At 49.1% G+C, this 27,640-nt stretch overlaps 1 long non-coding RNA gene across 5 annotated transcripts in view; it reads left to right on the forward strand.

Moving 5' to 3' along the window:
- The window catches only part of LOC105476361 (uncharacterized), a 50,892-nt gene extending 24,082 nt beyond the window's left edge, over nt 1-26,810 (forward strand). For 2 of the 5 annotated variants that reach the window (XR_011611115.1, XR_011611117.1), the window contains exons 4-6: nt 6,135-6,239; nt 9,775-9,914; nt 10,510-11,880. This is a non-coding gene — a long non-coding RNA (uncharacterized lncRNA). Of the gene's footprint in view, nt 1-54; nt 245-6,134; nt 6,240-9,774; nt 9,915-10,509; nt 11,881-26,311 lie in introns of those variants that run through there. The other 3 variants (XR_011611116.1, XR_011611118.1, XR_984051.3) reach the window with 3 other exon arrangements.
- Nucleotides 26,811-27,640: the final 830 nt, after the last annotated feature.

The raw sequence follows: 27,640 nt of genomic DNA on the forward strand, positions 1-27,640 counted from the left end.
ACGCACATCCCAGTTTGAGAACTGCTGGTCTAGTACAACCCCCTTGCCTTACAGATGAGGAGTTGAAGCCCAGAGAGAGGTGTGCCTTATCCAAGGTCACAGAAAGTACGTCACTGTCAGGTTATGACTCTGGGCCAGACTGCCTATCTGTGGATGTCTGTGTGGTGAAGTCGTGGATTTTTTCACTTGTCCTTCCCCTTGGCTGGCGTAAATACTCAGGGATCAGGGATCCAGAAGCCAGAAGGTAAGAGAGCCTGGGAAATGCACAAAATAGGGCAGGGAACAGCAGGCAGTGGATCTGGGAGCCACAGCAGATGATCAGCCTTTCACTCCCTCACTCATTCATTACATTTCTGGAGCACCCAGGTGCTGGGGAGAAAATGACAAGAATTCTGGGTCCCATCCTCACCAAGCTTAAAGCCTAGCACTGCCCATCCCTTTGGCCAGGGGCACCTGCTCACTTCATCTGGGGGTAAGGGGGAAACCTTTTGCCTCAGGGAGGCTACACTGAGTGGTGACCAGAGAGGGGCCCCTGGGCCTGGACACAGGGGGAGGGATGTGGAGAAAAGCCAGGTTGAGGGCAGAGACCCAGGGTGTGGTTGGTCATCACTTGTGTGTTATGTCTGGGAGGTCTTCTTGGAAGAGGCAGATTCCAGGAGAAGACACAACTTGGGAAGCAGAGGTGTGTTTGAGCACAGGCCAGCATGAGGGAGGAGGGAGCTTCACGTAGAGGAGCAGCCTTCAGAGGTCCCCGGCCTGAGGTGAGACTGGTGTGAGGCAGGGTGAGCAGGAATGGAGGCACCCAGCTCGCTGGCCCTGCTACCAGTTCCCCAGAAGCCTGGGGACTTCTGTGAATTAGGGAGCGTTTAACATCTCCCGCTGATTATCCATTGCCTGCTACGGTTGAGTGGGGAGAGGGGAGAGGGGAGATTGGAGCCCGGCAGCTTTGAAAGGCAATGCTGCTCCTTGACAAAGCCGGCCTGGGAAGGTTTCAAAGACAACTTCTGAGCAGCCCGCACGTTTTATGTTCACTAGATCCTCGCTTCCCAGGCTCCAAAGACAAACAGTGGGATTTAAGGGGTTTCTTCTCTTTTTGGAGACATTGTGTTCCGAGCTGAGCTTTCAGCTGAGGAGGAGGCAGAGCCAGCTGGGCTCCTTGCTCCACCACATCCACAGCCTAAGCAGAGCCCAGCTCCATCTTCTCTGTACACTGGGAGCTTCCCAGGGGCCCCCAGAAGCTTTGCAGCAGCCCTTGCCCCCAGGCTAGGTGACAGGGTGCCCCTGGCCAACGGGGTGGGCAGTGAGGGGTACGGTCCAGGCACTGCTGGCCTTAAGCTTGGTGAGGACAGGACCCAGAATTCTTGTTTGTCATCATGTTCCCAGCACCTGGGTGCTCAACAAATGTTGACCGAACAAATGAGGAAGTGAAAGGATGAATGAGTGGGTCGATCACTTGCCGGTGGCTCCAGATCTGTCTCCTGTTCCCTGGCCTGTCTGGCGTTGCTGGGAGCTGCATTTCCCAGGCTTCCTTACCTTCTGGCTTTTACATTGGTTCAGCCAATCAGAGGAGGCACTGGAAGAAGGTGGATCGTGGGAGGAGGGGAAAAGCCAGGATATTTCTTCCCTCTGTCTGTTTCAGGCCATGTCCCTGCGGTTATCTGTGTCTCCTCTGGCTTCTACTGATCAGCCCTGTCCTGCACCGCTCAGCTCCCTGTGGGGGGCCTGCAGTGGCTCCAGTTTCTGTCTGATGACCTCAGCATCGAGGCTCCTAGAGACATTGCCTCCTTCCACCCCCAGGAAGGGGACAACTCCCTGCTGTTGCTAATCTGGGTTGCTCTACCTCTTCTGTCACCTGTACAACCAAATCCCTTGTTTAAATCCCTCTGCTTGAAGGGCCTAGGGTGGTTTCTGTTTTCCCAGTGGACTCGGTGGAATGAAGAGTGAACATACTGCTTGCTCCCTTCAGAAAGAAGATTGTGTATGAGCAGCCTGGCCTGAGTGGGTTTGATCTGCCTGGGCCTGTGAATCTTATAGATGTGTGCAGCCTTGCCCTGGACAGGACGCCCCATCCCGCTGCCAGGGCACATGCCTCTGCATGTGAGTGCTGCTCTAGCCCTGGGGACATTGCCCACCTATGCCAGTATTGTTCATTTCCTCTGAGCTTGGCTCTACTGCGTGATGCAAAAATATAAGACGTGGCCCGCCTCACACCCATTAGGATGGCTACTAGCAAAAAACCCCAAAATGACAAGTGTTGGTGAGGATATAGAGAACTTGGAACCCCTGTGCGCTGTTGGTAGGGATGTGAAATGGTGCAGCTGCTGTGGAGAACAGTATGGCAGTTCCTCAAAAAATTAAACATAGAATCACCATGTGACCCAGCAATTTCACTTCTGGGCATATGCCCAGAAGAACTGAAAGCAGGGTCTTGAAGAGATATTTGTATACCCATGTTCGTAGCAGCATTATTCACAATAGTTAAAACACAGAAGCAACCCAGATGTCCATCAACAGATGAATGGGTAAGCAACATGTGGTCCCTACTACAATAGAATAGTCAGCCTTAAAAAGGAAGAAAATTCTGACTCACAACATAAATGAACCTTAGGACAGTATACCAAGCAAAAGCAGCCAGTTACAAAAGAACAAACACGGTATGATTCCACTTATATGAGGCAGCTAGAGTAGTGGAAATCATAGAGACAGAAAGTAGCATAGTGGTTGCCCGGAGCTGGGAGGAGAGAGAATGGGGAATGATCATTGAATGGGTATAGAATTTCAGTTTTAAAAGATGAAAAGAGTTATGGAGCTGGAGAGTAATGATGGTTGCACATTATGTATTTAGTACACTTAATAATGGCTAAGATGGTAAATTTTATGTTATGTGTATTTTTGTGTTATACTGTATATACCACAATTTTTTAAAAGTGAAAAAAAAGCATAAGACATGGCATAAAGGCGCAGCAAGATACAAGGAGGAAAAGACCATCTGCCACCTGTCAGACCCTGGTCAGGCCTTTTAGCCTTTATCTCTGTGAATGACCACAATGACTCCGTTGGGCAGATCATCTTATCTGCATTTCATAGAGGCAGAGACTGAGACTCTGAGAGCTTAAATGACCTCTTTCCTCTCACAGCCAAATGGTTACTCAGTTCTGCCCATTCCATGTCACGCTTGTGTCTCTCCTCACCTGCATGCTATCCTCACTGCTCTGCCCACTGGAAGCACCTGAGTCCCTCGCCAGCCTCGGGACTGGTGTACCTGTCCCCAAGCTCATCTTCTCCCAACCCAACCTCCACACTCGTGCCAGGGCCATTTTCTAAAACACAAATTGAATACATACTCGATTGCTCAGCATCCTTCAGTAACCCCTGTTGCTTAAGGAACAAGGTCCAATCTCCCTGGCATGGCAGTCAGGGCCCCTGGGATCTGGGCCCAGCGCCTATCTCCAGCTGTGTCTCTTTGCCTCCCTCCACCTCACCTCCCCCACCCATAATTCAGCCCCACGAAGCCACGTGGAGTTTCTCCATTCACCCACATGCTAGAGGTATGCGTCCTAGCTTTGGGATGAGGTGTCCTGTCCTGGGCAAGGCTGCCACATCTGTAAGATTCCCAGGCCCAGGCAGATCAAACCCACTCAGACCTGGACGCTCATACAGTCTTCTTTCTTTCTCTTTTGTTTTCTCTTGAGATGAGGTCTCACTCTGTCACCCAGGTAGGAGTGCAGTGGTGCAATCATGGTTCACTGCAACCTTGACCTCCTGGGCTCAAGCGATCCTCCCACGTCAGCCTCCCAAGTAGCTGGGACTATAGGCACATGCCACCATGCCTGGATTTTTTTTTTTTTTTTTTAGCTTTTGCAGAGATGGGGGTCTTGCTATGTTTCCCAGGTTGGTCTCAAACTCCTGGCCTCAAGCTATCCTCCCGCCTCAGCATCCCAAAGTGCTGAGATTACAGGTGTGAGCCACTGTGCCCAGCTCAGTCTTTTTTCTGAAAGGAACAAGCAGTATATCCACTTATTCATTCCACTAAGTCACATCTTGCCTTTGTGAGGGCTGTCTTCTTAGCCCCAAGGGCCCTTCATCCCCATATCCCTGGGAAGCTACTGTTTTTTCTTCAAGACCTGGCCTCAGCATCTTTCTCCCAGGATGCCTTGCACAGCTCCCTGGATGGAGGCTGTCTTCTCATTCCTGTTGCATTCATCACACCATGTTGCAATCATCTATTTATATCTTGATTTCCTTGCCTGGACAGCAAGTTCCACGAGGGCAGGAGCTATGTTTTATTCAGTCATTCATTTAAAAATATTTACTGAGCACTAATTTCGTGCCAAATACTGTGCCATACCCTGAGATACTTGGCTCATGTCATGGAATATATGGTGTAGTGTGGAGTAATCACACCACAAATACATCTACTCTAGGTGATGAAGGAAAGGCAAAAGATGTGCCATCCCTGGTGTCTGGCACAGGTAGGAATGCAATGCATGCTACTTTTTGGCCTCTGCCCCATCCCTGGGCACCAGTGGATCCTAAAGGCCCAGCAGTTATAGTGCTGCTTCCCCACCGGCCTGTGAGTTTCCTATGGGAGAGACTTCGTCTCTTTGACTCGTGTCCCCAGAGTGTGACACATAGTAGGTGTATGATAAATGTAGGTTGAGATAAAGATGGAATTGCCCCCTTGTGTGTGAGTCAGGATGGGTCTTGCTCTCACAAGGAGCCCAGGTCACCGGACAGTGGGGTCAGGGCTTTGGACAAAGCTGCCCTTCCTCGCTCTAAACACTCCCTTCCCCTTACTATGGAAAACAGGAAAACGGGAGTCCTTTCAACTCTGTTACTTACTAGTTGTGTGACCTTGGGTGAGTCATGTAACTTCTCTAAGCCTCAGTTTCCTCATTTGTAAAATGGACGTAATAGTAGTATTAGGTTGGTGCACATGTGATTGCGGTTTTTGCAATTAAAAGTAATACTATGTCATAAATTTGCTATGAGGAGGTTTGTCAATATACAGAAAGGATTAGCACAATGCCTGACACAGAGTACCTGCTCTATAAATATGAGCTATTGTTATTTTACTACCGGATTCCCAGTGAGTGCCCCGCTGTCATGCACATGCATCTCCCCGGATCCCATACCCGACCCAGCTCCCTCTGGATGGGCACGCCACCGGAGTCCCGTCTTTTCCTCTTGCTCAGAAGCTGTGGGTAACTGGGGCTTAATTAAGCACGCTTGACTGGGGTGTGATTAGCGGCTGCTGTATGAGTCAGCAAAGAGGGCTGGGGTGGGAGGAGGGTTGAGGGGGCTGGAGAGAAAACAGAGCGGTAAGAAGGCTTCTGGTGTCCGGGGCTGTGTTTCCAGGCTCCACAAACATACTTTGTTCAACAACCAAGGGGGATAGAGTGAACAATCCCTCAGTCTCTTGAGTTCCTCTAATAGCTCTCACCAGACACCCCACCTTCGCACTGAGGGCTCTAGCTATTTCGTTGTACGACTCATTCGTTCTTTCCTTCGGCACATATTGCTTGCTTGCTATTGCTAGACATTGTCTGAGGTGCTGGGAACAGTGTAGTGGACAAATGGACACAGGTCATTGCCCTTATGTAACATACAGACTCGGGGAGGGCACAGATAAGTACACAGAGATTGTGATAGCCTTTGACCTGTGCCACCATTCATTGGAGGGAGCACACAGAAAACCCCAAAAGAGCTCGCTTTTCTTTCCTCTGGGTGTCCTGTCCTGCATAGCCTTCCACTATGCATTGAGGTGATATGATTTGCTTACCTGTCTCCCCCACCAAACTGCAGGCAGCTTGAGGGCATGGAGCATGTGATGTTTCCTTCCAGGTCTTGGCACAGCACTTGGAGCAAGTGCTCCAAATATTGGCTGGCTGATTGAATGAACCCCAGCTCAGGAAGCAACTGGCTACATGATTTCCTAGAACACAGTTTGGCAAACTGTAGCCTGGGGGCAGAACTCTGCCTGTAACCAGCCTATTTTGTGTAGCCCTTAAGCTAAGAATAGTTTCTACATTTTTAAAAGGTTGGATTATTTTAAAAAATCAAAGAATAATATGCTGTAGAGACGTATGTGCAGCCCGCAAAGCCTAAAATATTTACTTTCTGGCCTTTTGCAGAAAAAGTTTGCCTACCCTGCTCTAGAAGCCTGTCTGCACCTCGCTCGGTTTCCTCATCTATGAAACGCGAGGCCTGAGTTAGATGCCGCAAAGGGGCGAAGCGCTGTGAGTCTGCATCCCACAGTTCCCATCTTTGTCCTTGATTGTCCGTGTTGCACTCATCCCCATATTGCAGGCATCTTCTCTAACACCCAGGCATCTTCTCTAACACCCATCTTCTCTAACAGCAGGTGCCCAGGAGATGCCGGCTGGCAACGTGGGGGTGTGGTCACCTCCCTCCCTACGTCTCCCAGGAGGGGCAGAATTGCACAGCTCAGACAGGCAGAATGGAGCCCATGCTGGTCTCTGGAAGCTTCACCGCTTCCCAGTCCAGATCCTCTCTATTTAGGAGATGAAGCATCTGCAGGGCTCTGTGAGGAACCTCAGGGGCGTTAGCGATGCATACGGGGTTATGGTGGCTCCAGAGGGGTTCAGAGCCTGCCTCTGTTGCTGCACAGCTGTGTAAGCTTAGGCCAGTTACTTAGCTCTCTGAACCCCCCATTTCCTCAACTAAAAAATGGGGATCATAATTCACCACCTACCTTCTAGGGTTGCAGTGAGAATTAAGGGAGGCAATTAAACAGGCAGGTGCCTTGTAATTCTACAGGGCGTCCAAATGCTAGTAATGATTGTTACTGTTATCACAGGACATTATGGGGACTCAGCTTTGTTACTTGGTTCCACTTGATACAATGGAACACATCAAGTGGTTCTGTTAAGAAGGATGGTTTTATTCTTGAAGGTCAAAGTGGATTCTAAAGCTGCTCATCAGAAAGGCTCAGGATGAGTGGGGTCAGGGGTGGGGTGTTTGTGGCCCTGAGCTACCCCCTGCCTAATCTCTGCCTGCTCCTTCAGTTGTGAAGGCTGAGAAACACTATGGGAAGAGACTCGCCCAAAGTCTTGAGCCCCTGCAGACCTCAAGGTAGGGAATGGGGCTAGACCCACACGACAGTCTCAACAAGCACCCCCCACCACCTCTGTCTGCTGGAGGGAGAGTTTGGTCCTGCTGCCTAGCCCCGCTGCCTCCAGCCACCACTCCCTGGTGGCTCATACTGTCACAGGCTACAGCTTCATCCCTTCACAACCTGGACTGACCTCTGTTTAGCATTTCCTTTTCCTTCCTTCCTTCCTTCCTTCCTTCCTTCCTTCCTTCCTTCCTTCCTTCCTTCCTTCCTTCCTTCCTTCCTTCCTTCCTTTCTTTCTTTCTTTCTTTCTTTCTCTCTCTCTTTCTTCTTTCTTTCTTTCTGGAGTTTTTTTTTTTGTGCAGTGTTACTATCTCGGCTCACTGCAACCTCTGCCTCCCACCTCAGCCTCCCGAGTAGCTGGGATTACAGGCACGCACCACCACACCTGGCTAATTGTTTTGTGTTTTTAGTGGAGATGGAGTTTTGCCACGTTGGCCAGGCTGGTCTCAAACTCCTGACCTCAAGTGATCCTCCCGCCTCAGCCTCCCAAAGTGCTGAGATTACAGGTGTGAGCTACTATTGCCGGGCCAGCATTTCCTTTTCAATGAGCCTCTCCTGTATATCATCCCCTTTGTTTTCCACAAGAACCCTATGTGGTGGGAATATTATTTTCTCTATGGTATAGATGAAGATACTGAGGTTCAGGGAGGTTAGGTGATTTACCCCAAGGGAGTGTCCCAACTGGGATGAGACCTGGGCTCCTTTCTCTCAGGGCTTTTTCTATGGCACCAAACTGTCTTTCTTCACCTGCCTCGGTTGTCCTCACCCTGAAATCTGCCTTCTTGCCCCACCTGCACTCCTTCCCTTTGCCCCAGCTGACTCACAGACCTGGGAGAATCCCCTTCTCCGACCCACCTGTGCAGGTGTAGGTGCACGCCGGCCCCTGCAATGTAAACCTCCTGGACCATGGCGGGGCTTCAAGGCTATCCTTTGGCTGGCCCTGACCTTCCGGGATCCTGGGGTAGAGGAGGCTGGGAAGGTGTGTGCCGAGGGCACCAGGGAGATGTCAGAGTCAGTTACTATGTTGCGGACTATTCACGCTGCCTCGGGGGCTTGGGTGTCACACTGCATTAAGTGGGCACTCAGGGCTTACCCCCTCTAGCTAAGAGATTCAGCCCCACTTTCCCTTCCCCCTGCTTGAGACCACTCAGAAGCATTCTCTGTCCCTGGGGATGCAGTCAGGGCCTCCCGGATGCCCAGCCTTTGGGAGCTGCCACTCCAAAGGGATGAGTGTTCAATGTTGGGGGCGGGGATGGGATGCCTTTTCCCTCAACAGTTTCATCTGGCCTCCCCAGAGGACCAGGCTCCTATTTCATAGTTTAGTGGGGAAGAGTCCAAGCCTTAAGGACCCCTGTACGTGGGCTCAGCTCAAAGGTGGTGCTCAGCAGAAGCCCGGATGCAAGGGTGGGCTGCAATGGGGAGAACCTCAGACCTTGCTTCTGAAAGAAGACCCTCCTAGGCCTGCAGGGAGACCTGGCAGCCCATTCCTACCACAGTGGGCCCCACTCCACCTTGCTCATCTCCTGTTTTGTCTCTGCAACTTTTCCCATTTCCTCCGTACACAGCATCAAGTTGAGGCTGGAGGTTGGGGTGGCAAAGGGAGGGCAAAAAGGACCCATGTTCATACCCCTGAGGGAAGGGGTTTTGGGCTCTGTGGGGTGCCCAGCATGCAGAGTGAAGGATGGGAGCTGAGAGCATGAGCCGGGCACAAGCTGAGCCCCAGAGTGCAGGGGCCAGAGCTGCCCCACAGGGTCTGCCCAGCGCCCTCCCCTCTAGCTCTATTGCTCTGGACCTCACGGTTGCCCACAAGGACACAGGTCTCCCCAGTGCCCCCACCTCCCATCTTACACCCTGGCCCCCACAGCATCCACCAGGCTGCCAACACCCTAGAATGCTGTCCAGGTCTCCTCCTTGCTCCAGACCCTTCACTAGCTCCCTGTTGCTGACAGAATGACATCTGAACATTTGAGCACAGCACTCGCTGCCTGTCTGGCGTCATGTTCCCTGTGTTCCCGTGCAGCCCGCCTCTCCCTCCTCCCCACACGAGGGCGGTTCTCTGGCCATGAACTTGTGCTGCCGCTGATGTACCATGCTCCCTTGGTTCTTGAGACCTTGGCCTGTGCTGACCCCTCTGCTGGGATTGGCTGTACCCCTTGGCCACTGAGAGAGATTCCACGCATTCTTTGTCTCTCCTCTGAGATCCACCTCCACTGAGAAGTCTCCCAGGCTTCTCCTCCACTGAGCTGGCCACACAGTTAGGCACATCTCTTTGTTTTAACAATTAACTGCTTGTGGTTTGGCTTTTTTTGTTGATGTTTCTCTCTGACCCTTGAGAGTGAGCCACTGAGAGTGGAAGCCATGTCCTAACCACCCCGGCACTCAGCAGTACAGCAGTAGCACTGTACTTGGCCTGTCCTGTGGATATTTAAATGTTTGGAAAATACATTTTTTAAAATTATTCTTTCTTTCTTCCTTCCTCCCTCCCTCCCTCCCTCCCTCCCTCCCTCCTTTCCTTCCTTCCTTCCTTCCTTCCTTCCTTCCTTCCTTCCTTCCTTCCTTCCTTCCTTCCTTCCTTCCTTCCTTCCTTCTTTCCTTCTTTCTCTCTCCGTCTCTCTCTTTTTCTTTTGTAAAGACAGAGTCTTTTGATTTTGCCCAGGCAAGTCTTGAACTCCTGGCCTCAAGTGATCCTCCTTCCTCAGCCACTGTGTGAGCCACCACACCTGGCCAGAAAATGCTTGAATTCACAAACTCAATAATGACTGAAGTCATTGGAGAGGTACTTGAGGAGCTCTTCCCATCCCCCTGGTCCTTCCCCAATGTTCCTGACACCTCCCCATGGGACGTGGGAGACAGGTCTCACAGCGCACAATCCAGGCTGCCCTTAAAAGGGCTTGGAAACCAGATTCAGGTGCCCAGAAGAGAGCAGTATCTCCAAAGTGCTACTAGTTCTGCCCTTAGTCCTGTCTGCATCTTTCTCTGACATCCCTGTGGATAGCATGCTATCCAAATTTCTGACATTTAAGCTGAATCCAGCCTCAGAGCCAGCTCACTAAGCCCCAGTCTGAGGAGCTGCATTCTCTGTGACATCATCCTCCTCGACTGGCTCTCAAACTAGGTCAGGGCCTGCTGGCAGGAGCCGGCCAGCACTGATTGCCCAGCAGCCTGCCATGCGGTTGCAGCTTCTGGGTAGACAGAGCAGCGGGGCTGCTGAAGTTGACGGGGAGGTAACTGGGGGTGGGGCAGGGCAGGAGAAAGTCTAACACTGAGGCCAGAGCAGGTAGAAATGTCTTCCTTACCTCCCTTACTCCCATGAGTTAATTATTAATAGCTCATCAGTCATTCGTCCTTTCACTTGCTTATTCCACAGACAGGTGTTGGATGCGTGCCTTGCGTTCGGCACTGTACTAGGTGCTGCAGTAGGAAGAAGAGATCTTTGTCCAGAGAGGGAGAAAGACATGATGAATCACAAGTGGATGAGCCAGAGGATTCTCGGTATGTCCCAGGTTCTCTGGGCTGCCGGGGGGAGGAAACAATGGAGAGGATGTATGGAGGTCAGAAGGCAGCCACGTCCTGAAGACCAGGTGCACACACATATGCAGGACCAGCCTCGAAGCCCACTTTTTCCACCATGCCCCACTCACCAGTATGTGCTCTAGACCCTATCTCAAAACCAGATTTCAGAGACCTCCTCCCACCTCCACTGCCACCACTCTGGCCCCAGCCTCCTTCTTCTGTCTGGTGACTGCAGTAGCCTTTCCACAGAGCTTCCTGCTTCTACTCTCATGCATTTGCAGTGTATTCTCTGTATGACAGTGAGAATGATCTGGTTTTAAATATGTATTTTATTTTTAGTAGGTAATACATGCCTTTTATAGAAAATAAAATGATTTTTTAAAACTCCAAATAATCAGAAACAGATCATGTCACTCTTCTATTTAGGATCTACCCAGTGGTTTCTCACCTGCTTAGAACATAAACCAAATCTCCTGCCTGGTCTGCAAAGCCCCACTGTCCTGGGTTCGTCTGCCTTTCTGACCTTGCCTTGCACCACTTGCCCCGCCCTGGATATGAACCTGTCTCTTCCTCAAACAGGCCAGTCTCCTTCTCATCTTCTATGGCTTTGCATGTGCTATTCCTGCTGCCTGGAATGCTCTTCCCCAGACCCCCGCTTGGCTGTTACTTCTTGTCAATCAGAGCTCAGCTTAATGTCATCGCTTCAGGGAGGCCTTCCCTGATGAATAATCTAAAGTGGTCACCAGACACTCTATCCTATCACTGCATTTGTAAAAATAGCTTTATTGAGGTATAACTGACACACAGTAAACAGACGTATAACACTCCATTGGAGACATTTTGAAATATGCATATACCTGTGACCATCACCACGATCAAGATAGCAAGCATAGCCATCACCCCCAAATGTTTCTTCATCCATCTTTGTAATCCCTCCCTTTCTCTCCACCCACCACCCCCCACAACCAGTGATCTGCCTTCTGTCACTATAGATTAGTTTGCATTTAATAGAATTTCATATAAATGGAATTGTACAAGATGTCCTCTTTATTTTGGAGGGTCTGGCTTTTTTCACTCGGCACAGTAGAGATTTATCCATGCTGTATGTGTTGACGGTTTATTCCTTTACGTCTTTGAGTAGCGCTCCATTATATGGACATGCCACCGTTTTGTTTATCCACATTCACTAGCTGATGAACATTGGGGTTGTTTCCAGGTTTGGCTGTTATATGTAAGGCTGCATGAACATTTGTGTACAAGTTGGTTCTCTTTGGTAAATACCTAGGAGTGGAAGGGCTGTGTTATACTTAACTTTTTTAAAAATTGTGTTTTTTGAGACAGGGTCTCACTCTGTCTCCCAGGCTGGAGTGCAGTGGCGCCATCTCAGCTCACTACAGCCTCCACCTCCCTGGCTCAAATGATTCTCCTGCCTCAGCCTCCTGAGGGACTATAGGCATGCCCCACCACATCCAGCTAATTTTTGTATTTTTGGTAGAGACAGGATTTCGCCATGTTGGCCAGGCTGGTCTCGAACTCCTGACCTCAAGTGATCTGCTTGCCTGGCCTCCCAAAGTTCTGGGATTACAGGTGTGAGTCACCACACCCGGCCCATACTTAACTTTTTAAGAAACTTGCCTGTAGTGTTTTCCAAAGTGGTTGTACTATTTTACTTTCCCTCCAGCATCCCTATATGTATGAGAATTCCCATTCCTCCACATGCTTGACAAGAATTGGTATGGTCAGTCTTTTTATCTTTAGCTATTCTAATGGCTGTGTAGTGATTGCTCATTGTGGTTTTAATTTGCATTTCCCTAATGACTAATAATGTTAAGGATCTTTTCATTTGCTTCTTTGCCATTTGTATATCTTCTTTAGTGAAATGTCTCTTTAAATATCTTGCCTGCTTGTGTGAAACTGTTTGATTTCTTACTATTGAGTTGTAGGACATACTTTTATAATATTCTAGGTACGAGTCTTTGATCAGATATGTGATTTGCAAATATTTTCTTCAGTCTCTGGTGTGTCTTTTCATTCTCTTAATAGTGTCTTTCAAAGAAACGAAGTTCTTAATTTTCTTGAAGTCTAATTTATCAATTTCTTCCTTTATAGATTGTGCTTTGGTGTTGTATCTGAAAAATCTTTGCCTAACTCATGGTCATGAAGATTTTCTTCTAGAATTTATATAGTTTTAGTTTCAGGATTTACATTTACATATATGATCCATTTTGAATTAACTTTTGTATTTTGCATTTATTGCACAAAACAGTTTTGCATTATGAATATATGGTATGCTATATGGATAGCTCTTTTTTGCATATGATGGCCAATTATTCCAGCACCATTTGTTGAAAGGTTGTCCTTTCTTTACTACATTGCCTTTGTACCTTTGTAAACAGCAATTGACCAGACAGGTATGAGCCTATTTCTGGTCTTTCTATTCTGTTCCATGAACCTGTCTGTCTGTCTTGATGCCAATACCACAATACTGTAGTTACTGTAGCTTTCTAATAAGCCTTGAAGTCAGGTAGTATGAGTCCTCTAACTTTGTTCTTTTTCACAGTTGTTTTGGTACCTCTAGGTTTTTTGGATTTCCATATGAATTTTAGAATCAGACTGTCAATTTCAATTAAAAATCCTGCTGGGATTTTGCTTTGGGATTGCATTGAATTTGTAGATCAATTTGGATGAAATTGATGTTCTCACAATATTGAGTCTTTTGATCCATTAACACAGTATATCTCTGTTTTTATTTCGGTTTTCTTTAATTTCTGCAATATTTTGTAATTTTCAGTGTACCTGTTTTGCATATCTCTGGTCAGATTTATCCCTAAGTATTTCATACTTCATGATGCTATTGTAAAAGATATTTTTTAAAGTTTCAATTTTCAAGTGGTTGGTGATGAAATACAATTGATAGGTGTATTACTGGGCCTGTATCCTGCAACCTTGCTACACTTGCTTATTAGTTTTGTGGATTCTATTTGATTTTCTTTAGTTTCCTTTTTTTTTGTAGCCCCACTCCCACCTACTATTGGATTTTCTACACAGATTCTCCTGCCAACTGTCAATGAAGATAATTTTACTTCTTTCTTTCTAATCTGGATACCTTTGATTTCTTTTTATTGCCTTATTGCACTGGCTAAAATCTCTAGCACATTGTTAAATAGAAGTGGTGAGAGCAGATATCCTTGCCTTGTTCCTGATCTTAGGGGGAAAGCAGTCAGTCTTTCACCATTAGATATGATGTTAACTGTACTTTAAAAGGACATAGATGCTTTTTATTGGTTTAAGGAAATTTCTTTCTATTCCTAGTTTGCTCAGAGGTTTTTTTTTTTTTTTTTTTTTTAAATCAGAAATAGATGTTGGATTTTGTCAAATGCTGTTTCTGCATCTATTGAGGTGATAATATGGTTTTTCTTTTGTAATCTATTAAAATGGCAAGTTATGTTATGGACTTTTTTAAAGAGATGGGTCTTACTGTGGTGCCTGGGCTGGAGTGCAGTGGCTATTCACAGGCACAGTCATAGTGCATTACAGCCCTAAACTCCTGGACTTGAGTGATCCTCCTCTCTCAGCCTGCTGAGCAGCTGGTATTACAGACATGCAACACCACACCCAGTTAAATGATTGATTTTTGAATGTTAAATCAATTTTGCAGTCCTGAGATATACCCTATTTGGTTATGATGTATTATCTTTTTATATGTTGTTGAGTTGTATTTGATAAAATTTGGTTTAGAACTTTCGCATCTATGTTTATAAGGGATATCAGTCCATCATCTTCTTGCATCCTTTGTCTGGTTTTGTGTCAGAGTAATGTTGGTCTCATAAAATGAGTTTTTAAGTAGTTCCTCCTCTTTAATTTTCTAGAAGTGTTTGTGTAGTTTTGGTATTATTTCTTCCTCAAATGTTTGTTAGAATTCACTAGTGAAACCATCTGAGTCTGAGGTTTTCTTCATGGGAAGATTTTAAGCTACAATTTCAATTTGTTTAATAGATATAGGACAATTCAGCTTATTTTTTTCTTCTTGAGTGAACTTTGGCAGTTTACCATCACACTATTATAAATTATTTGCACAGCCCTTTGTATTATCTGACAAATTCTTGTTTTCTTAATTAATTACTTTTTATGTGTTGCTCTCCTACAAGATTGAATTCCAGAAGAACAGAGACTGTCAGGTTCATCTTTGCATCTAGCACAGAGTATGAGCTCAATGTATAATTGTGGAGTGAATAGAGGCTATTTTAATCTTTCTGAGAATACAGAAACGTGGATGTTCTCAGGTTATGCCTGTGAAAGCTGAGGCTTCGAGAGAGAGGTTAAGTAAATTGCCCAGTACCGGATGACCTATGAAGTGGGTCAAACCCATGATCTTGCTTGTACATGGTTTTCTCTCTTGTTAAGTATTTACTTGGTAGCAAAGTATGAGAGTGATGGCTGCAGAGAAACTAGACAGGGCTCTCAAGCTTTAGTGTGCATGAGGCTTACTTGGAGCATTTATTAAATTGGCCAGGAATCTGTATCTTTGACATGGCCCCTAGAAGAGTTTGATGTACATCATCAAGAGACGACACTTTAGGAAGCTCTGACCCAGCCTGTGCAAAATGCAGGGGAAGGGAAAATGCCCCTCTGTTCAGAGAGGGAATGGACATGGTATGGATGGGCCTAGGGTCACTGTAGGGGGTGGCTATGAATTCAGGACCTCAGCCTGAGGTGGGGCATTAGAAGACATGTGCAAACAAGCCCCAAGGGCACTAAATCAGCCCCAGGAAGTTCTTTTTCAGGGTCAGTGGCTTATGAACCAATTCCTTTCCCCTGTACCCCTGTTTCCCAAGTGGCTGGAGGTAACGCCAGTGCAGTTTCTCCGCTTTTAATAAAAGAATAAACTGTAGGGGTCTTTCAATCTGTCTTTGGTTAAGCTTTCAGAAACCTCACTGCCCCATCTAGTCCCATTCCTCACTTCTTATCTGACTCCATGGGGAGGTGGGACCAAGATTGAAAGAAGGAAGGCAGGGAAACAGAAAAGTCCTGGGCTACTTACTAGGGGAAGGTGTAATTAGTAGCTGTCTCTCTTAGGGCCTGGGGGACAGCAGCCCTCTTGCCATATTCAGTTGATGGGGGAGTGGGTAGATGAAGAGACTCTAGGCCCTGGGAACTGTGCATAGGTCTCCTCACCTCCAGAAGTTTGTCCTGCTCACCCTCAGCCTGTGTGAATCAGTGAAGGAGTTGGGCTCCACATAGGAGGAAGGGCGAGGGCTGGGGGAGATGCTTGGATAAGGGGATAGGTACACCACCCGCACACCCTCATGTGCTCCACCCACAGGAGGTTTCTTTTCTGGAAGCCTAACCAAAGAGAGCTCCCCAGGGCCTCCGTACAGGACATTCCAAAGCCTCCACCAGCTTTCTGCTCCCTGCCCTTCAGTGTCACATTGGCTGAGACTCCTGCTGCGCTAGGGCAGAAGTGGCAGGCAGAGGCAGAGAGGGCTTGTGTCCCAAAGGGCAAGCAGAGAGGGAGGGCAGGAGGGAGGACACAGAGGAGGAACAGCAGAGGGCAGGCCTCTGAACTGGGTGCTAAGGTGCTCCACTGTGGAAGGTGGGAGTGGGACACCCTCCTGGAGGCAGTTGACATAACGCCTGGCTTGGCTGTCAGTTGGCCTGGAAGCTAATAGAGTAATTTGCCTGCCATCACCACATTGGCCGGGAGAAGTGGAAGGGCACTTGTCCCCTGGGGTAGTCTCTGCCATCCTGTGTTGGCACTGGGCTGGACAGATGTCATCGCCTTCATGTGGGAAAAGGCAGCCCGCCCTGGGTAGAGGAGCCGCTGTCTTTGTGGCCTAGTCTCAGCAATTAGGGTTGGAGGGAGGGGTCCTGGTTAGCTCCCAAACAGCAGGGACGGCAGAGCACTTGTGCTTGGCGTCAGAGAGGATCCGGACAAAGTCCCATTAGAAGATGCTATTTGGGTGGTGTTTTGATTAGATATTTGTGTTTATTTTCTATGCCTGAGTAAGGAATGACCACAAACACAGCAGCTTAAAATGACATCCATTTTATCGCCTCACAGCTTCTGTGGGTCAGGAGTCCAAGCTCAGGTCACCAGGGTTCTTGCTCAGGATCTCCTAGAGCTGCTGTTCAGGTGTCGGCTGGTCTGTACTCCTCTCTGGAGCTTGGGATCCTCTTTCAAGCTCATGTCGTTGTTGGCAATATTCAGTTTCTTGTGGCTGTAGGAATGAGGTCCCATTCTCTTGCTGGCTGTCATCCCATCTCTCTTGGCTTCTAGAAGCTTCCTCAGAGTTTCCCACCATGTAGCTCTCGCAGGCTCTCTCGCCTGACGGCTCACTTCTTCAAGGCCGCCAGGAGACTCTGTCTCTCTCCATTCAGGAAGGGTCAGTTCCTCTTTTAAGAGCTTTCATCTGTTTAAGCCAGGCCCACCCAGGATAATCTTCCTTTTAAGTGACTCAAAATAAACTGATCTGAGACCTTAATTACCTCACCCCATCATACTCACAAGGCCCACCCACACAGCAAAAAAGAAGATTGTGGTAGAGCATCTACACAAGGAGGCAGGAATCCTGAAGCCATCTTAGAATTCTGCCTATCACAATATTCAACTTCATTCATTCACTCATTCATTCATTTATTTTGAAAGAGAAAAGGGGAGAGAGAGAAAATAGACTACTCTGGAGAGTATGAGAGAGAGAGAGATAGAAAGGAAGAGAGAGAGAGACAGACAGACAGACAGACAGAGAGAGAGAGAGAGAGAGAGAGAGAGAATGTGTTTGGGTGTTTAAAGATGAGAAGGAGTGGTAGGTACTTGCTCCTTGTTAGCAGAACAGAAGAGCTGTAAAGAGTCCACCTGCAATTCTGTGCCTCTCTGCTCTCCCCTTCCTTGCTTATAATGAAAACAGTTGATAATTCAGAAGTTTTATTATAAACTGTTGCATGGATAGGAGCCAAAAAGAGCATTTGCTGTATGTGCTCATTTCTTACAGGGAATTGATGGGAACCAACTCTACCAATGACTATTGCTGTTGGCCATCTGCTGGGACATGCAAATAGCTTATAGAACCAGAGAATCACAGACTCTTAGAACCAGAAAGGGCTCTGGGGATCTTGTAATCCAACCCAGTCATTGCACAGATGATGGAACTGAGGCCCAGAGAGGAGATGTGAGTTGTGCAAGGTCACACAGCTAGCGGGCAGCAAGTTTTACTGGGAACAAATCAATGCCTACTCATTCAGCAAGCAGGTCTTGGGTGAGGATTAGGAGGGGGCACATGTGTACTAGGCCAGCTCATGTACTTTCCACTATAACAGTTTGCCTCATTACACAGTCTCTGCTTCTCTAATGGGACTGGCTTCATAGAATTCTTAATGTGTAAAATATTAATCAGCATTTGCCTTCCTTGTCCTCTTGGCCATGGGGAGTAGACAGAGGGGGCTGCAGCCTGAGCACAGATGGGGTGGCAGCAGGAGGAGGGGGCTCTGCAGCCTGTGGAATGGCAATGTTTGTGCGTGCATGTGTGTGTGCGTGTGTGTGTGTATCCAACTGAGATTAAGCCCTGAAAGCAGGACTCAACATTGCCTCCTCCCCCATGCAATCACATCCTGCCTGTGACTGTGTCACCTCCATCCCTCCAGCAGCCTTTATCAGTATCACAGATGCTGATTCACAAGATGCAGGTTGTGATGGAAGGTGATTAATGATGGCAGCTGTAGTCCCTCTTACTCTCCCAGCCTCCCTGACCTTGTTCTTCCCCTCCTCTTTCCACTTCCCCTGTCTCCATCATCCTATAAGAAAAGAGATAAACATTCAAGACATGAGGGGAGTTGGGTCTTCCTGGAGCAGCTGCTATGAGCCAGGCACTGTGCCAGGCTCTTTTGTTTGTTCTCCTTTAACAATGGACATAGAGAGATGCTGTGGGATGTCATGGGATGGGAGGAAGGCAGTGTTCTTCCCGTGTCTCCATAGAGGGCAGTGGCAGGCTGATTTCCAGCAGACAGGTTTGCCATCCTTTGGCACACATGTTGTTCATGTTGGTTCTGATGTGTATGTTGTCAGAGTGCCAGGCTTCAGAGTTATACATGGACTTGCCCTCTGAAGCTGGGCATGCTGACAACGTGCAAATCAGAACCAACACGAACAGCATGTGCCAAAGGATGAGACTGTCAGGAACCCTAGCAATCATTCACTTTACTAGCAGGATGAGATGGAGGCCCAGAGGAAACTTGACTTGCTCAAGGTTGTGCAAAGCTGGCCTCTCCTGATTCCCATTCTAGAGGCCAGTCTCATATCCAGCTTCCATTTCTCCGGCTGCACTTTTACTCTACTCTGGAAGCAGGCCATGGTCACTGAGCATCTCAGAGATGTGGGGGTGATAAGGGCACAAATCTTTAGTGAAGGAGATTTAAGCCACAAGGACAGCCTCTCCCAATACCATCTCTGAGCAACTTTGCCCAGTTTCCTCTCTAAGTGATGGGCCTTGTTGTTATCATGACTGGAATGGACTGCTGCCCTACTGACTGGGTCAGGGATGTGGCAGAGCCTCTGACACCGAGGCGACCTCTATATGATGGGCTATTTCCTCTGTCCCTTTCATTGTGTCCATGTGTGCCCATGTGTGTGCGGTGGGGTGGGCTGCAGAGTGTGTATGGCTGAATTACTAGTATACAGGCAGAACTCCAAGCCCAATTTCTGATTTGTAAGATATGACAGTGGGGTCTTCCCTTCCCCTTGTATTTTTGAGACGTCCAAGAAATCATGTAAATGAGTGACAGACTCTAACTCAGGAGGACCCACGGGTGCTTTTTCCTGCCTCTGTCGCTTCCTCTGGATCAAGCTGGAAAGCTGGGGAGAGGGCAGAGCCCAGCTTCTGTCATCCTGCCATCTGTTGCTTGGTCCTTCAGTGAGTTTGGTTGAAGGAGAAATTAGGTCAGAGGAGATAGGTCCGGGAACCCAGATCTGGCAGATGTGAGAATGTGGGCTATGGTCCGTGGGCTCTGTTTTCTTGAGGCATATTGGGTTGGGTAGCAGAGTCAAGCAGTATTGCTCTCCTTTGGAGAAACCAGTCAGCTCAGTGAATTCAGCACCCTGGACAGAGCCTAAGAAGGCAGGGAGGCTCTTCATGCCCTTTGGTGCCCCCACCAGGCTGCAGGCCTGGTGGTCATGGATGCCAAGGCCCAGAGTTCCCAGGTGTGGGCCCCCAGACTACAGAGAGTATTGGGCTTTCAAGACTAGACTCTCAGAAGACTTGGCTGGCTAGGACTGGTCTGCAGGCAGGAGAGGGTATTGGGGGTTGGTCTGTTCCTTTGAGGAAGACTCATGGACTTGATGCCAGGGCTGAAATGGCTGGTCCTGGGTCTGGGAAAGTCAGTGCACAAGCACAGAAGTCTTCTGCCTGTTTGACTATCCCCCTGGGAGCTCTTTGAGGACAGGAACCCAGTAGATCTCACTGCTGTTCCCCCCACAACTAGCAGATGGCCTGGCGGGGGGCAGGTGCTCTTCAATGACTAATTGCTGACTGAATGTTGAGGAAACAGGCCACAGAGAATGAAGTTTGGATGAAGTTGGTTGGGGACAAAGCCAGGCCCTTTGACGGGCCCCCATTGAGAGATATCCCCCCATTCCTTTTCTCCTGTCCTCACCAGCAAAGTCCTTCCCCACCCAGCCCAGTTTTCTCAGTGCACTTCACTCCCCCATGCCATGAATGGCCCCCTTTTGACATTTGCCTATCTCTGCCCTTGCCTTCAATGCTTTCTCCAAGGCCATCGCCCCACCCCTTCCTCACACTGCCGTGAGCCATCTGTCTCCTAAACATCCGGGTGCTGACTCTCTGACCCCTTAGAACTAATAGGGATTTTGTCTTTGTTCCACAATGGGGATGCCGTAGTTAAAATGGTCTTCTAAAAATTTAATAATATATTTGATTTAACCCAATGTATCCAAAATAGTGTCATTTCAATGTGTGTTCAATATGAAAAATGTATTAGTGAGCCAGTTTACATTATTCTTCTTAGAATCCATGGTGTATTTGCTACTTGCAGCCTATCTCATTTCACAGTGCTCCAGGAGCCCCAGGTAGGGTGGAGGGCATGTTTAAATAGCTTTTGGCTCTGAGAACTTGCCATCTGAGTGCGTGGCACACAAAGGGTCACCTCTGGCCTCTTTTCTGGGTATCAACAGGTTAGAAAGCCCCAAGAGGCAGAATCTTGGGTTCCTGCTTCATCTTTGCTGTTCCTCAGTCTGTAGCCATCCGCTGGGACTGGTCCTCATTGCTTCTATCACCTGCTCCTGAGAAGGGGATGGGGGATCATTTCTGCTTCCTCTCTGTAGCACCAGAAGGCTCTAACCTGCTATCTCAGGGTTCCCACAAATAGAAGGTGCTATATTTTCTTTTGCATAAAAGATTTTAGCCTATATGGCCCCCCCTTCTACTTGCATCACCCTTTCCTCCTCCCATACCACCCCCCTCCACAAGCTGTCCTAGAATATCGAGATGCTCTCATTCTAATTGCAACTGTGCACCCACTGATGGAACAGGTACCCTGAGTGGTACTGAGCTCTCCATTACTGGAGGTGACCAAAGTTAATACACTCTTGTAGCTGGCCTGACACAAAGAGGAATCCTGCATGGATGAGAAGTTGAGCATGAGAACTTGAGGAAGTCACTTCCCACCTTGAGATTCCATGAGTCCTTCAAGTACCTAGTGTGGAGGTAGACAATGGGAGAGATTTTGGAGAGAATTAAAGCACAGTCTCTGGCCTCAGAGTACATGCAGTTCAGTTGGGGAGATAAAACAAACGTGTAAGAGATCCCTAGAAAAATCTGGGGCTGGCACAATTGCCCCAGGACCCAAGGAGAAACCCGGACAGTGGGAGGGCATGGGAACCCTGGAAATAGCACAGAGTGGAGGCGAAAATGAGTCGTACCCCTCCTTCCTCATAGAGTTGAGTCTGGCCTCCCCAGACACTTCCCAGTGCCCAGGCTGCTGCCTTGGGTCACCCAGAACAGAATCTACACATTACATCTGCAATGGGCTGCCCCACTGCTTGCCACTGCCTCTTCCCACTGTAGGGTGAAGACTCCCCATTGTTTGCTAAGCTCTTCTTATGAGGCTGGCAGCACAGTGTGGGTTTTGGAGCATGTGTTCTGGAGCCAGATCTCCCAGATTTGAATCTTGACTGCACAACTTCCTAGCAGGATGACCTTGAGCAAGTTATTTCAGCTTGCTGTGCTTCAGCCTCTCATCCCCCCAAGTGGGCTGATAATGGTGCCTGCCTCACAAGGGTAGAGTGAGTTAATAGTTGTGCTGGGGACTTGAAAGAATGCTCAGGATACAGAGTCACATGTTTGTGAAATTAAATACAGGACATGACTTTAGCTTCTTCCCCCACATGCTTTCATTGTTCTGCAGAGGTGCTGGGGGTGTCAGTGCCTCCTTTATGGTGGGAGAGCCGGGACTGAGCGTGGAACTTCAGAGGCACGAGGCCTTGACCTCGCTCCTTCTGGCCAATATTCTAGCAGTGCAGCCACACCCAAGATTCCCATGTTTAGATGATAGTGGCCTCATCATGTTCTTACCGCGTCTCAGGCTGGCTTTCAACCAAACCCTGAGTCTGTTTTCCACGTGCAGAGAAACGGGCTCTAGCCCTTCTTGTAACTTGTGCAGCCAAACTTTTTTTTCCCTGCTTTATTTTTATTTGTTAACCTTTATTTTAGGTTCAGGGTTATAAAAAATGTGCAGATTTGTTGTAGAGGTAAACTTGTGTCATGGGGTTTGTTGTATGGATTATTTCATCACCCAGGTGATAAGCCTGGTACCCAATAGTTCTTTTTTTCTGCTCCTCTCCCTCCTCGCATCCTCCACCCTTAAGGAGACCCTAGTGTGTTTTGTTCCCCTCTATGTGTCCATGAGTTTTCATCATTTAGGAACATGCAGTATTTGCTTTTCTGTTCCCATGTTAGTTTACTAAGGATAATGGCCTCCAGCTCCATCCATGTCCCCGCAAAAGACATGACCTCATTCTTTTTCATGGTGCAGCCGAACTTTGTAAGAATATAATTGTCCGTTTCCCACTCTCTGCTACTGTGGGACATGTGAACTGCTACCCCAGCCTGTCAAGGTCTTTTTGGGATCCAAGTCCTCCTGTTGGCCATATGGATGGGGTCTTTGTGCCCAGGAGCATCTGAGAGTCTACAGACAGTGGGCCACTGTGCTATCCTGCTATGCTCACCATGGTCTTAGACAGGGAGAGGGCTCTGGACTGGGGCAGTGCTGAGAAAACAGACTCGGTTTTTGCAGGTCTTCTCTTTGGCCCTAGTGGTCTGGAAACTTCCTTTGCCTTTGCCAGAAAGCTTTACATCACTCACAGATCTTGTTCCAGTGGGGGACAGCCCTCAGAATGTTCTTGTGCCCTTGAGGTCTTTCTGGCAGATGATGACATGGCCCGCCTGCTTGCCACCTTCCCTGTTCCCAGCTGCTGGGCCTCGACTCTGGGCTGATACAAGTCTACCCTCTTCAGTCCCAACCAGCTCCTCTCTTGATCCTCAAGTAGCTTTTGGGGGGCTTTGAGCCCTTGGCAGAGAGCCTCCCCAAATTCAGAGGACCATGACCAATCTCATCACTGCCCAACAGGGCAGGCCAGGCATGGTGGGGGTAAAAAGCTCAGCTCTTCTCTTGCTGCTTCCAGGAGGTGGACATTACTGGATCTCCCAGGCTGAGCAGCATTGAGCATGCCCATTGCACCCCTATCTGCTCCTCCAGCCCTCACTTAGCCCAGCCATCTGCAGTGCTAGGTGTGCAACTCAGCCTTCCGCAGGCTGTGGGGCCCGAGGCTGTCAGACGGCAGATTCTCATCCCGCCTTCAGAGGTGTTGAGGAAACATGAGATGCACCACCCACCCACACCATGGTGACATATGTGGCTCTTCCACATGCCAGCCTTGGGATGCTCTAGTCTGGACACCCTGGGTGTGGGTACCGATATAGTGACTTCCCTACCTTCCAACTGGAAGGATCTGGTGCCTGCAGGGTAGCCGGAAGATAAGCAGGGTGAACTGGAGTTTTTCTTCTGCCGCCAGCTCCAGGATCACAGGCTCAACTTGACCTCAGCAGGGAAGGCAATAGCGGGCTTCTCATGCTCAGCAGGGAGTCTTCCAGCTGCTGAACATCTGCAGGGCCCACCAGATACAGAGCACATTTGTGCACGGCATGTCCTTAAGAAGACCTGGACTTGGCATAGTTGTGGCCAGGGGTGTGAGGCTGAGGGATGAAAGGAATGACCTCTCAAGGCACCTCCTCACATGAGGTGCCCAGCTGGTGCCTGGGCAGATTCAGGCCTGAATCTGTCTTGCTGGGGAGTAGAAAGGTCCTGGACAGGCAGGGACACATGCTTCCCAAGATAGCACATCTGCCATCTGAACACTGTTCTGAGGCAGGTTGACACAGATTTATGCTGATACACAAATTCAGTAAACACCACCAGACTCCTCCTTCCAGCAGGCAACCTGCCTGGGAGGCTGAGGGCTCCACTGGGGTGAACTGGGACCCTGAGGCCTCTGTGGAAAGGGCACTTGAAGGATCCAGGTTCCAAGGGTAGCATCAAAAATGCCGATGTGGCTCCTGCCTTCAGATGTCCTGTGCGTGCTTCCGAGCAGGCCCAGGTCTGGCTGGGTCACCTTTTGCCCTGTCTGCTTGACTGTAGCTCCAGTGTTGGCAAAATGAGGCTCGGCATTTACAGTCCCTTCCTCTGTGGTCACTCAGTGTCCTGGAGTGATCCCTACCCATTTTCTTGTCCTCTTTTCACCCCACAGAGCCCTCTCAGCTCCTGGATGGGCCGGATAGTGATGACAGAACCATCCCATCCTGTCCCTCTTCTAGAGATTGTCCAGGGGCTCCCGCTCTGGAGGGGTGCAGCGAGGGCAGACCCCCTTGCAGGCCCCAAGCTCTGCCCATCGCTGGACGTTCTCTGTTGTGGGCTGGAGGGGTGGGGTGTGAGCAGGCCTCGGAAGTATCTGTCACTCTGCACTCAGCTTGCTGTTGGCGCAGAGAATCTGTCATATCTGTGCTGCACTTCAGTCTTGTCATTTTACAGATAACGTGATGGAGTCCAGAGAGGGAAAGTGACTTGCCTGAGGCCCCAGAGCCGTCACAGAGTGGCAGAAATGGCTCAAAACCCAGGCCTCCTGGGTCTTAGCGTGATAAGCTTGCTGCTGTCCTGGGACGCTGACTGTGCCTTGCTGCGCCGGGAGGGACATAGTTCTGGCAGGGGCTCTCAGGGCAGCTCTGCTTCCCACGAGAACAGGGAAGCAGGCATCTCACTCTATCCAACCCCCTCCACGCTCCATCCTGACATCACTGGCCTGTGCTCCCTCCTCGTCTCACCCACGGCACCCGAGCTCTGGAGTTGAGCATCTCAGAGAGGTCTTCGGGGAAAGAATGGGCATGAATTGCGAGGGGTGGGAACTCTGGCACCGTGAAGGGCAGGGGTAGAAGCAGTGCCAGGGCATCGGGGCATGGAAGCCCAGCGTGCTCTGCAGAGGCTGCTCCCCCAATTCCCCTCCAGACTCCAGGGCCAAGAGCTTCAGATGCCACAGCTGCTGCCCTGCCGGGTGCCCCTCGCCTGCCACCACTGATTGCAGTATGTGCCGTTCCATTTTTAACAGTCCTGCCCGGCCCCGGCTGCCTGAGCCGATCCAGAGGCGGGCCCTGCTCTTGATTGCGGCACTAAAAATACCAGCGAGGCCTCTGATGAGAGCAGGGGCTTGGTCTCCCCTTTGCCTGCACATCAGCTCTTTGCTGCCTCCCTGCACAGTGGCATGGGGGGACCCTGGAGGAAGGGGCTAGGGGGCAAGGAAGCTCGATTACTCCTATGACCTTTGCAAGCATCTAGATAAAAGGCAGAATGACTATCCCAATATTTGGAGACATGGCATCTGGGGCCTTTCTGAATGTTGGGACTCCCAGGTGTTTTGTGCTGGGTAGACACAGTCTCATGGTGTTTTGAGACTCCATGTGTGTGGTTTCCTGAGTCTGTGCTGGGGAGAGAAAGCTGGAAACTTTTCCAGGCCTCCAGACTTTTTCCTCTTCCTCACTTCTCATTTCTGGTCAGTGGCCAAAACCTGAGGGTTCTATCTCCCGCATAATCCCTCCCACATACTGTCTCCTTTCCAGTCCTGTTGCCTCCGCCTGGCTCTGACCTCTGCCTGAGCTTTCCCCTAGCTGCTAGGAGCCCCTCCCATCGCCCATACCTGTGCATGTCACCTGCTGTTGTCAGGATGATTTTCTAAAGCCCAGCTCCCATCAGCCACTGCTCCAGTCCAAAACCTAACTCCTTGGCCCAGCATATAAGACCCTCTATGATCTGACCTTGGCAGGTTGCTCTAGTCTGATTTTTTTTTTCTTCTCTTCTCTTCTCTTTTCTCTTCTCTTCTCTTCTCTTCTCTTCTCTTCTCTTCTCTTCTCTTCTCTTCTCTTCTCCTTCCTTCCTTCCTTCCTGCCTGCCTGCCTGCCTGCCTGCCTTCCTTCTTTCCTTCCTTCCTTCCTTCCTTCCTTCCTTCCTTCCTTCCTTCCTTCCTTCCTTCCTTCCTTCCTTCCTTCCTTCCTTCCTTCCTTCTTTCACAGGGTTTTTCTCTCTCTCTCTTTCTCTCTTCCTTTCTGACAGGGTCTCGCTCTGTCACCTCAGCTGGAGTGCCTTAAAACCGATTGAGTGACCTCCCTGGGCCGGTTGGAAACAAGGTAGGGTGTCCAGGCCCTTGCCAAGGTATCTCAGGTTTCCCATCACTGGGCATGGGGGTGCTTCAAGGGAATGGCACCCAGGATCCACCCCTTGTTGGATTAACAACATGTTCACAGAAAGGGGGATGAGTGAATCTTACCAGATGGGGTTCCCTGGTCTGGGGGTAGTTGCTTGTCTGACCCAGGCAGGGTATTTGGGGAGCTGCTGGACAATATTCAACTATGTAAGCACTCCACTCCCCAGCCCTCCCCTCCCGAAGTGTGAGCACGGACCCTAGAATGCCAGAGCTGCCAAGGCAGCTCCCTCTTGTTGACATATGAGAAAATGAGGCCCAGAGGGGAAAGGAAATCTTTCTTTTCTTTTCTTTCTTTTATTTCTCTCCTTCCTTCCTTCCTTCCTTCCTTCCTTCCTCCCTCCCTCCCTCCCTTCCCCTCCCTCCCTCTCTATCTCTCTTTCTTTCTTTCTTTCTTTCTTTCTTTCTTTCTTTCTTTCTTTCTTTCTTTCTTTCTTTCTTTCTTTCTTTTTCTTTCTTTCTTTCTTTTTCTTTTCCCTTCCTTCCTTCCTTCCTTCCTTCCTTCCTTCCTTCCTTCCTTCCTTCCTTCCTTCCTTCCTTCCTTCCTTCCTTCCTTCCTTCCTTCCTTCCTTCCTTCCTTCCTTTCTTTCTTTCTTTCTTTCTTTCTTTCTTTCTTTCTTTCTTTCTTTCTTTCTTTCTTTCTTTCTTTCTTTCTTTCTTTTGTTCGTCTCGCTCTGTCACCTAGGTTAGAGTGCAGTGGCACAATCTCGGCTCACCGCGACCTCTGCCTCCCAGGTTCACGCGATTCTCCTTCCTCAGTCTCCCAAGTAGCTGGGATTACAGGCGTACGCTATCACACCTGGCTAATTTTTGTATTTTTAGTAGAGATGGGGTTTTGTCATGTTGTCCAGGCTGGTCTCGAACTCCTGACCTCAGGTGATCCGCCCCCCCCCCCCCTTAGCCTCCCAAAGTGCTGGGATTACAGGTGTGAGCTGGCTAGAAAGGGGATTTTCTGAGTCAAAGAACTAGAGCTACAGCACAGGCCTCCCAGGTGCTTGTCAAGTGGATCTCTCAGCCCCACCCCGCACCATGGCCTCCTGCCTCCTTCATTCCCTCATCCAGAATCTCCTCTCCCACTGAAATCCTGCCCATTCCTCAAGGGTTTGTCTGTCCTGTGAGCTACTAAAGCCCCTTTCTGTGTATCCTTTGGTAAGGGCTCTCCACTTCCCATCTCCCATGCT

This window comes from Macaca nemestrina, chromosome 12, assembly GCF_043159975.1.
Source record: "Macaca nemestrina isolate mMacNem1 chromosome 12, mMacNem.hap1, whole genome shotgun sequence".
Taxonomy (NCBI): Eukaryota; Metazoa; Chordata; class Mammalia; order Primates; family Cercopithecidae; genus Macaca; species Macaca nemestrina.